Below are 11,685 nucleotides of genomic sequence, written 5' to 3' on the forward strand. Positions count from 1 at the left end.
TGTAAAAAATCACTTTGGTTCTTAATGCTTTACAGTTTTCCAGGCTCTAGGAAGGCAGCTTTCTGTATCTGTTATAACATTTTGTAACTGTAACTTAAAAAGTACTATATGTATGCAATGAGACAATAAAATGCTTTTGAATTGCACACACACACATACATATACACTCAATAGATGGAGATAGAGATATACACATATCTATACATGCATATATACAGTATATTTTATCTATATCAAAATATATCTAGTGGAAATATTACAAATGATTTCCCAAGATAACTTCTAAATGTATAGATAGTAAAACCTATCATTAAACTTATCTATTTAAAATAAAATCTAAATCTCTAGCTCTTTAATGTTTGTTCTAAATTAATAACTCCAAGCTATTATTTTTATGTTCTTTTTTTTTTTTTTAAGATTTTATTTATTTATTTGCGAGAGAGAGAATGAGAGACAGAGAACATGAGAGGAAGGAGAGTCAGAGGGAGAAGCAGACTCCCCACTGAGCAGGGAGCCCGACGCAGGACTCGATCCTGGGACTCCAGGATCATGACCTGAGCTGAAGGCAGTTGCTTAACCAACTGAGCCACCCAGGCGCCCCGTATTATTTTTATGTTCTTAACATTGAAAATACTATATACTTTTGTCACAGAAAATTAGAAATACTGAGCACAGTTAAATATAGTCACAATCCCAATTCCTTTAATGCTAAACATTTAGCATATTTCATCCCTGAATTTTTCTCCGTAAGCTTGGTATTGGTTGTTGCTGCTGTTTCTTCCTCCCTCCTCCCCCCTCCCTCCCTCCTTCTCTTTCTTTTTCTTTCTTTCTTTCTTTCTTTCTTTCTTCCTCCAAATTTGTTATCTTCAAAATGTGTTTTTAATGAGGGAATATATCTTCTGTTTACAATATAGTTCCTGAAAAATAAAAGGAGTCTAGATACTTCAAGGCAAAACAAACTCCACTCATGAGATACTACATACATCATGTGAAAGCAACAATCTGATCTCTAGGTTATGAAAACTAGAATTAAAAAGTCACTACACAGAAAATGTCCAACTTTCCTGCTTGGCAAAGCTTGGGTGCAATTCCGTGAAATGTTTAATAAGCTGAATTTTCCCCATTGTGTCAACAAAATGACAATACTGAAATCTGTGCCTGGCAGTTTCGATCTAAATCCATAGCCACACAAAACACCAGATACTGCATTACACCTGTTAGTATAACAATATTTTCTTAGGGAGTGGGAGGGAAGGCAAAGTGACTACAGAGAATGAAAATGTGGGAAGAAGAAATAGTGTCTACTAGATAACATAAATTAATGGGGAAAAGAAAGCCTCAGTGCATCTCCTAAGGGTGTTAAGACTATACTCCAACTTTGGAACATTAATTAATTAATTAATTAATTTATTTATTTTTAAAGATTTTTTATTTATTTATCTGAGAGAGAGAATGGGAGACAGCATGAGAGGGGGAGGATCAGAGGGAGAAGCAGACTCCCCACCGAGCAGGGAGCCCGATGCGGGACTCGATCCCGGGACTCCAGGATCATGACCTGAGCCGAAGGCAGTCGCTTAACCAACTGAGCCACCCAGGCGCCCCTGGAACATTAATTTAGAAAGATAGAGGAAGGGGCGCCTGGGTGGCTCAGTTGGTTAAGTGTCTGCCTTCGGCTTAGGTCATGGTCTCAGGTCATGATCTCAGGGTCCTGGGATGGAGCCCTGCATCAGGCTCCCTGCTTGGTGGGGAGCCTGCTTGTCCCTCTCCCTCTGCCCCTCTGCCTGCTCGTGCTTGCTCTCTCTGTCTGTCTCAAATAAATAAATAAAATCTTTAAAAAATTAAAGAGAAAGAGGAAGGGTTTGAATAATTGCAATTTAACATGAGAAGTGCATATATGATAGTATAGAGCTCAATGGAGGATTCATAAAACATGTTTGGAAAAATCTGTTCATTTTCTTTGTCCAGATTAAGAAAGAGTAACTAGGTTTATCAATATCTGACATCCTTCATATACTGTTGTTAGCAAATTAATAATAGCACTCCTGCCTCTGCACTTACTAATTAGGACTTTTGAACAAATGTGGATTAGCCCAGTGAGGGAGGTCACCAAATAAACCTAAACCTTTTCTTTTTCAGTCATGTTAACCCTGTCCACTCTATTCTCTTTTTTAGCACTTGAAGACAACTGGTTGAGTTGGCAGATACTGTTTATGGATCCCTGAAGTTGTTGACAGGTAAATCTCAATTTTATTGAATCCTTGATAGTAGGAATGGGATTTGCAGGCTGACCAAGGATATTGGAAAGGTCCATACTAGGGGTTTTCTGAGGGGCCAACAGAGAAGCCCCTTAGTTTCTAGTTGAGTTGTAATTTTCTTCATATAAAGTTGTTCATTTATTTCTGTTTTCTCATGTCCACTCAAAACAAGACTGTTAGCTTCTTTACTTGTTTTATTCTCTTCTGTTTTGGTTTTCTTGGGATGCTCTTCTTTATTTGGTGAGGATGTCCTCTTGACTCCTACTATAGGATTAGGTCATTTTGCTGCTACATTCCTTGAAGGTCTAAGTGGTTGGTTTACAAGACATGTTGAAGAATGGACTCTAGGGACTGTAGGCTTTGGTCATGGAGAAATGGTTGGTTGTGTGGCACTTTACGACATGCTTATACTCGATGTACCCCCTGAACTTTCACTGGCATTTACTTGTGGAACAGAAACTTCACTAGCCTGTGTGTTGGTCACGCATGTTGTTACAATTGGAGCAGGACTGTTACTGTCCCAGGAGGTGTCAGAACAAGTTAGTGGACCCGTCTTCAGAGCACTAGAAGGTTAAGGCATAGGCATGAAGTTATCACTGTCCACTGAGAAGTAGAGGCTGCAGTCACTCAGACATGTCAATCTGACACCTTCTGTTGAATGATTTTACCTTTTCTGAGGCCCATGATTAGGTAGTTGTTGAAGCTGATTTGCTTCGACATGCGCTACAGCAACTTTCACATAAACTTCAAATAGTTTGCTACTTATTGCATGCCTATAAACTGTATCTGTGAAAGACTGAATATCACAGGTGAAAGTAACATTGAAGTTATCAGAGTTTTTTGTTTTTTTAGACACTAAGTCAGTCACCTCTATTGTATGAAATTCTTTCCTATTCTTTCTCATTCTCCTTTTAATTCTTACTGTGGATCAGTTTTCTCCCTGCCCCTGGATGAAATTCCTACATGCCCTCTAGTTTTTCCAGTCCCTCCTAAACAATGATAAGAAAAAAAATTAATCTCTTTAAAGCACTGACAAGTTCAATTTCATCTCATGATGACTTAACTCCAATCTAGTGTAGTGGTATTTCAATTGCCAAACTTACTTAAAGTTTTCTCCCTCCTAAGCACAGAGCTTCTTGAGTATTGCAAGCCTATAACAGGAAAGGACAGAACTAGTAGTGTCTTCTCTTTGTTGTTTGCTGATTACTATATGGCTGACCCCAGGGCAATGGTGAAAAGGACATGAGCTTAAGTGGCTAGACCAGTTGGAATCTGGTGTTGAGGCACTTTGGTGATAGTAGTTTTCCAATGATGCCTCTTCCCTTCCCAAGGGGTACATTTACAGGATCCTTAGCAATATTCCTATTGGAGACCCCCCCACTGCAACTCCTTGGTGGGAGGAATGCCTTTTGTCTGGCTGGCTGTATCCAACTTCACCCTTGGCCTTTAGGCCTTCAGCTATTTATAACTGGGGTCCCTACGTATCTCCAATCAGTCATCTGGGTCCAAGTTAATATTGATAAAATCCATATTGGATCCCTTTTTTTTTTTAGTTCATATTTGGTCCCCAGGAACCTGCACGTCTGCTCAACCTTTGTTGGAAGAGGAGCTGGCTCCCAGGGCAGTCCTCTACTCTGCCAGGAACGAGAGGCCATACCAGCCATAGCGCTTGCCTTTAGTACTAGTAGACAGAAGTCAGAGCTTGTCCTCTTGTTCCTTGAGCTCTTGGAAAACATACTTGAAGATTTTCTTATAGATCTCAAAGCTCCTCTCACTTTAGGTGAGGGAAGGTGAAGCACAGCATGGTTAAATATTTCTTGAAATAAATCCTCTCACCACTACAGCCCCCCCCAGTACTCCCACCAGAGTGGGTAAAGTGAAAAAGAAAATACCAAGTGTTAGTAAATATGGGGAACCACTGGAACTTTCATATACTACTGGTGGAAGTATAGATCGGTATAATAACTAGAAAATGCTTTGGCATTATATACTCTAGCTGAACATATCTATTCTCTATGACCTAGCAATTCCACTCTTGAGGCATATATCTAGCAGACATGCATGTGTATGTTCAACAAAAGTATGTGCATAGAAGCTTTATGTTGTACATACATACACAACAGCACACACCAATATGTCAAAAACACAATATTGAGCAGATGAAGCCAGGCACAAGAGTATATATACTGTATGACACTACATAAAATCCTTAACATAGGTCAAGTTACTCTATGTTATGTTGACAGTCAAGAATGGTGAGGTGATTGGCTGGAAGAAGCTTGAAGGAGGGATTCACAGTGCTGGTAATATTCTGTTTCCTGATCTGATGCTAGCATTCTGGGCAAACTGAGTTTTGTAAGATTTTATTGAGCTGAACACTTAACAATACATGCACTTCTCTTTCAGATATAATACTTGAGTAAGAATTATAAAGCAAAACAAAACCAAAGCAAGCCAACAGAAATTAAATTGTCTTGACTTTTTAATCTCACCCTTTTATCTGAACTGGAGATAAGTGGTCCGTTAATTGTGTCACACTCAGCATTGGGCCACCCTCTTTGCAAATCCCCTTGGCTTAGATTGCATGGTTACCAGGCAACTATTGTTCTCTTCTCAGCCTTTGTGGCCTCTTTCTGAGCCTACAGGAAGAACTGCATTTATCATCCTGTCACATGAATGATATGCTTGGTACAAAGCTATCAGAAACTTGGGGACCCAAACGAAGGCTCTGCACATGCTCATTGGCACGTACTGTAGGTCACAAGGTGCCCAAAGCCTTAAAACAATAAAACCTTGCCAAATGGGACCCGAAGTAACAATGTTTCTACATTAGCCTCAAGGGTCACAATTCCAGACTCATTCTGCCCAGATCTTTTGCTAATATCTCTATTAATTCACATGGGATATGGATTGACACAGCGACGAAACAATTGGGAGGACTTTGTGGAAAATGTGTCAGAGGGGAAAAGAGATTTACGCCATTAGTCTTTGTTAATTCTTTTATCATGATGCAGGCAGGCACTCTGAAATGAGCAAATATTTAAGGTTCTTTGAGTCAGATTGTTCTTTCTCATATCCACACACATACTCTGGACCCAAAAGAGGCTACACTGATTCAAGCAACGCCCAAGTAGCAGGATATTTGGATAGACTCTCTGAAACTGAATTACTAGTCACAGGCATGAAGATTATCATGTTTAAAGATGCACACTGACAGATTGTTTTCTATCTGGGCAACGTCACTAGCAACACATGGTATTATCAAATTTCCTACATCTCCGTCGACACTAGGTAATGTTATTTACTTAAATATCTGCATATGTTGTATGTATATATGCATATATGTGTATGTACCCACATATCTGTGACAGAACTTTCATAGGTGGAAATGGCCTTTCTGACATTTTAAATTTAAAGAGAGAGAAAGCATATTGGCCATCATTTTACCTCCTACTTTTTACGAAAAATCTTTTCAGCACAAAATGACCATTTTATTGAGTTGCTGTTATTCTAACAAAATATAAAACTGAGCCTCTGATCAATCTCTAGCAAAGAAACTCTATAAAGGAACATAAGGACAATGGTCTCAGCTTCCTCAATTAGTTTAAAAATTGACAATTACATTAATCTCAGAGGACCTTGGTAGATACTATCTGAAATGGTATTCATTCTTTTGTTCAGAGCATTGTCTAGTGCCAAGCTAATGCCAGAGTAAATTATTAGCAATTATTTTTCTCTCTTTCAATAGCTGGAATATGGAGCAATTCCTGCGGGTTTTTTTTTTTTTGTATGCAGTTTATTATAACACATGTTGTAATTTCAGAACATATTCTCTTATAACTATCTGAAATTATTATTATCATGATTTATGAGACCATTTCTGAATGGGAAAATTTCTTCAGATATACCAAGGAAAATAATGGGGCTCTTAGAATTTTCTATTTTAGTATATTATGAAGCAATAAGACACTTGCTTTATAAAACTTGCTTACAATCTTATAATGCTATTTCAAAATGCTTCATACTTTAAGAGAAGCTGGATTATTATAATAGAGCTAATGATTATTCTGTGTTAGTGCTAACATCCTTACTCATATTTTCATACTCTATAAAATACCAATTTTTAAGAGCTTTTTTGAGGTACACTTACATACCATACAATCCACCCATTTTAAGAGTACAGTTGTTTTTTAGTAAATTATAGAGTTGTGCAACCATAACCACAATCTGAAATATTCCCATTTGCTCATTTAAATTCACTCCACTGTCCTATCCTCAGTCTTTGGCAAAGACCAATCTGTTTTCTGTCTCTATAGATTTGCCTTTTCTGGATATTTCATGTAAGTGAAATCATATAATATGTGGTCTTTTGTATTGGCTTCTTGTACTTAGCTGTTCTTTCAAAGACTCATCTCTGTTGTAGCATGTAGCAGTAACTACTTTTTTGTTGCTCAATAATCTGTTTTTTGTGTATACCAAGTTTTATTTATACATTTATCAATTGGTGAACATTTGGGTTATCTTTAGTTTTTGACTATAATATACAACGCTGCTATGAACATTTATGTTTAAGTCTCTGTGTGGACATGTGTTTTTATATCTTTTGGGTAGATACTTAGGAGTGAATTTGCTGGGTTGTATGCTAAATTACTCCATCCAATATCACAACTCAGATAGCTGTGATGTTGGCCTTCCTTGATAGTTTGCCACCAAGATAGCTATTGTTTCAGACAAAGTCCCTGCATGTGGGTTACCAGATTGGGTCAACTTCCACTGGCAGTAAAGCTCCTGAGTTTCATGGCTTGCCCACCTTAGTAGAACTACCATCCAGAATGAGCTTAACCCCAGGGGGACAGGGGAAAAAAGGGAGCAGGTACAGCTAAAAATGCCATAGACTGACACTATTCATACCTGAAGCCTGAATTTCAGCAGTTTTTCAAACTTCTCAGATTGTTATATGCCTTTGGTCAATTTCCAATGTTGGAATGTAACTGTTTTGACAATTTTGTCCAGTTGTGTGATTGTGTATTGAGGTAGAGGATTTGCCAGTCCCCTTACTCCACCATTCTGGAAGTCTTTTCTCCTCTAAATACCAGTTTTAAGACTTTTTTAAAAAAACAAAAATATCGGGGCACCAGACTGGCTCAGTCAGAAGAGCATGCAACTCTTGATCTCAGGGTTGTGAGTTTGAGCCTCACATTGGGTGTAGAGATGACTTAAATAAATAAAAACTAAAAAAAACACAAAGTATCAAGGCCTCTTTTTTTTTTGTATATTCTTGTACTTGTGATTTATTTGGTAATATCATGTATTTTTTCTTTTTTTATATATAATGTATTATTTGTTTCAGGGGTACAGGTCTGTGATTCATCAGTCTTACACAATTCACAGCGCTCACCATAGCACATACCCTCCCCAATGTCTATCACCCAGCCACCCCATCCCTCCTGAGTGGTGGGGGGCGGGAAGGCCTCTTCTTTAGGCACATACATGTTTTCATATATAGATTACTGAGAGTCTTAAACATTTCTCATAAAGACCCTCAGGAAAAAATTATATGAGTATAGATAGGGTAGACAGTGTTATTTCATGGAAATATGCTAAGTTGAGGATGCAATAAAATATAAAGAACTTTCCTTTTGTCATGCTACCTCCCTGTAAAGGAATAAAAATGAATCTTACCTTGCACCAATAATGGGGCAACACTAATGTTTTCAGATTGTTTAGAGCTCTTCGTTATCCTGCTCCCAAATTCTCCACCTGCACACACCCACACCCACACACATCTTGCCATGAATAGTGACATTTAATTAATTATGCACATGATTTCCAATAGTTAATTGTGGATTAGCTTACTAATGTCAGTGGGGGGCTCCATATGTGCATAGTACTGGCCTGTTTCTTCTGGAAGAAAGGTAATGACAAGAAGATTTTGGGCTCCACTGCTGAGCTCCCACAAGCCATTTAAAAATATTGAAGAAATGTTCATTTGGAAATCTCTCATTATAAGTCTCTCTCCACCCCATACCACCCTCCCCCGCCACACACACACACACACACACACACACACACACGCACACACACACACAGTTTGTCAGTTAATTGCCTGTGGCAAAAGTTAATGTTCTAATAAACTAGGTATTAACTGATGTAATGAGTGGTATCATGTGGGTTATTGCCATTATAAACCATACTTAACAGTTTAGAAAATCAATAACATATTAAACAAAGGTTAGTGCTTCTGGAAGAGTTCCTTGGCAAACAGTTGTTTTCTGACAGATTGTGACTGATTCTTCTGCTTCTTGGAAGGGAGACATGTTCTGCTGCTTCAGGAACTATTAAGACTTTGTGTATATGGCAAAATCACACACACACACAAACACAGACACCAGTGAGCCAGAGAACCATCTCTCAACTTCCATCAATGGAGCTGCTAATTTATAGATCTACAGATTAGGCGGGAGGCAGGGAAAGGGAGGCGGCCAGAATCCAGGCCTGATGCTCGTTTCCTTTGCTTTCTCCACACACAAACCCATTTATCGACATCGGCTAATTAGAGGAAAAGCAGGGAGTAGGGTGACGTATTAGGCAGTTTTCTTTAAATGGGAGTTTGCTGTGCCACAGTCAGGAGTGGTGCCGATCGGGTGCGAGTACTCTTCAGGCCGGGGCTATCGACCCGACAGCGCTGCTTGCACAAAAGCAGCCAGTTGGAGAAATGCAGATTCCCAGAAGACTCAGCGGCAACCCTTCCCAAGGCAAGACTGTCTGTGTTCTGTCAGAATATACTCCTCTACCTGAGCTTCTGGAGAGTCAAGTCGGAGAATAACCGGGAAATGTGTGTGAGGGCAATAAGTGAAAACAGCATCATGCTGACTAATCCTTCTTGAAAGGAGTTCACAGCCTCTATGAAATGCGTGCTGTTGTCGTCAGAACCCCACACACCACATTCTGTCTCCTGTTACTGTGATCCTGTCTGGGAATCTGGTTCTCGATTTCCCCCACCCACCTCTGAGCTCCTAATAGGATACTTTCTCCAGCTTTGCCTGCTCTGATGTCTGGCCTTATTCTCAATACATGCCTGACATTTCTTCCTCTTCTGATTACTAAGTTTCTAGATCTCGTCCTTGATTTTATCTGCTCTGTGGCCTTACCCATCTCCTCCCCTGATCTTCAGTAGAATTTACTCCCTCTGGTGGATTTGGCTGGTTTGAGGCCCCCAACTTCTGTTCTGAGACTATAGGCCAGTGGGGACTTGTTACCCTCAGATGGGTTGGTCCATGTGAGAGGTTTTCCCAATGTTACTTTCGGAACTTGAGGATACAGAATTGAGACACTCGTGGGATGGTTTTCCAGTCTTATGAATGTTATATCTACCCCTCTACCTAAAAAGTCACAAAGGTATTTCCTTTGCCACTCTGTTTTAAAAAGCCATTTGTTATCACTCTCCATCATACCATACATTTTACTTATTTATCTTGTTTATTTTCTATCTTCATAGAAGGTAAGCTCTATTAAGGTAGAATTTTTTTTTGTCTTGTCCATGAACGATCTCAAGTACTTGAAACAAGGTCTAGCATAAGTAGGTCCTTGGAAAATACTTGCTAAATGAATAGGTGAATGAATCAAAGGAACCTGACTCTAGTTAGTCTTGCAGTCTTTAACAACTGAGTTACAAAAGTTATCTCCTAGTAGTTTTAAAAGGAAATGAATGAAGAAAAAATAAATCATTGTGCCAAAGTCAACAATAATTTGGCAATAAAATTATGCCCTACAGTAGACGGTGTGTGCTTGGTCCGAAGGGTGGTGGAGAACTGGTCTGTTCGACTGAGTGGATGAATTGTGTCAGCTGAGTCAAAGGGGGGTGAGAGGCCAGAGCAGCTTTTGTCCTAGTTACTCAGCCAGCAAACCTCACGGAATTGGCCTGTAAATAACATACTCATCAGCTTCACAGAGCTCTCTGCACAGATGATTTCATTTGAATTTGATCTCCCCAAACCCCTCCTAGTAGGTTTATTGGATGTTTTCTGGCATGCCCGCCTGCTCTGTGAAGCTAATTTACATTCAGGAAAATGCTCGCCACACAGGCAATGGCAGATAGAGTTCAGGTTTACCCCGCCCACTGCCATGTCCGAGACTGATTGCTGTGACAGCAGTTTAATGGAAACAGTTTTATTTTGTATTTCTAGAATCACCTTTGAATTAACTATTTTTATTGTATTGATAACCTTAATCAAACAACAACAGAAGTTCTCCAAGTAAGTAGGCGTAAGTAAAAGACAGATGTACATTACCAGCTAAACTCATGAAACCCAGTAACAAGCATTTACCATGGTCATTTCTGATCTAAAGGGACATTGGTTCAATATTGTGAACACATATAAACAAACTCTTTCTAGGATGCTGATCAGTACTGACCAGCTCTGCCTCTACTGCAGGAAACTGCCTCCCTCAGAGCCGATGCTGCCTTCATAGGCAGGTTTGTAACCTAAGCTCACGTCCAGGTTCTGGGGAGGTGGTTGGAAGAGGGTACCTGACTGAAGACTCATTAATCCATGGGCAACCCTGTAGCTGTGTGATTTGAAAGGACAGTTATGCCAACCCAACTGTCTTTCTTAGGGATTTGAACACAGAGAGTCAGAAATAATTTACAGGTCAGAAACTGTAGGCAGAAGCTGAAGGGATGAAGTGAGAATATAAAAAGCTAACATTTACTGGGTCCCTACCATGTGCCTGATGCTACCTAGCACCTTCCATGGGCTATCTTTTACACCCCCATAATAGCTCTATAACCCAGGCACTCTTCTTAATTTGCAGGAAGGTAAGTTACTTGACCATGCAATGACTGGTAGGGCCACGATTCAACCCAAGTTCTATGTGATTCCAGAGTCTCTTCTCTTAATCACTGCATGACACTGACTACAGAGGAGAGTGAATTTGGTATAAAGGTCCAGGTTAAAATTAAGAGGGATGAAAACCCATGAGTAAAGAGAGAATACCAGTTGTTTGAGAAAAGGAAATGCAATGGAATAGACCAAAGAAGAGCAAGGATAGCTTGTGGAAAACCACACTTCCCAGGACAAAGAAAAGAGAGGTAATCTTCAGAACTGCCTTAGGTCAGTATGGCATTCTGCTGTCAGGTCCAATTTCAAACTACCTGTATCCCTGCATTTTACTCAAGAACTTCTCTATCCTTTGCCAATAAAAGAATCTTTTTAAAAAATTGTATGTACCAAAGAACACCATAAAAGTCCATTTTGGAGGGAGAACAACAAACACAACCATAGCATGTATGCTGCAAGTATCCGGTTTTTTCCTCCTGTTTCTATGCTTAGTTGCCAACCCGTCTCTCTTGGGAAGACTGGCATGCGGGTGGGCCCCCGGGAGCCTGAGCCAGAGCTGGAGCCAGGATACCTGATGCTCATTTCTTGTT

At 39.6% G+C, this 11,685-nt stretch overlaps 1 pseudogene; it reads right to left on the bottom strand.

The window, feature by feature from the left end:
* Positions 1-2,116: 2,116 nt before the first annotated feature.
* LOC116646001 lies at positions 2,117-3,159 on the bottom strand (annotated as a pseudogene).
* Between the last annotated feature and the right edge of the window lie 8,526 nt (positions 3,160-11,685).

Source organism: Phoca vitulina, unplaced genomic scaffold, assembly GCF_004348235.1.
Source record: "Phoca vitulina isolate PV1807 unplaced genomic scaffold, GSC_HSeal_1.0 scaffold35, whole genome shotgun sequence".
NCBI lineage: Eukaryota > Metazoa > Chordata > Mammalia > Carnivora > Phocidae > Phoca > Phoca vitulina.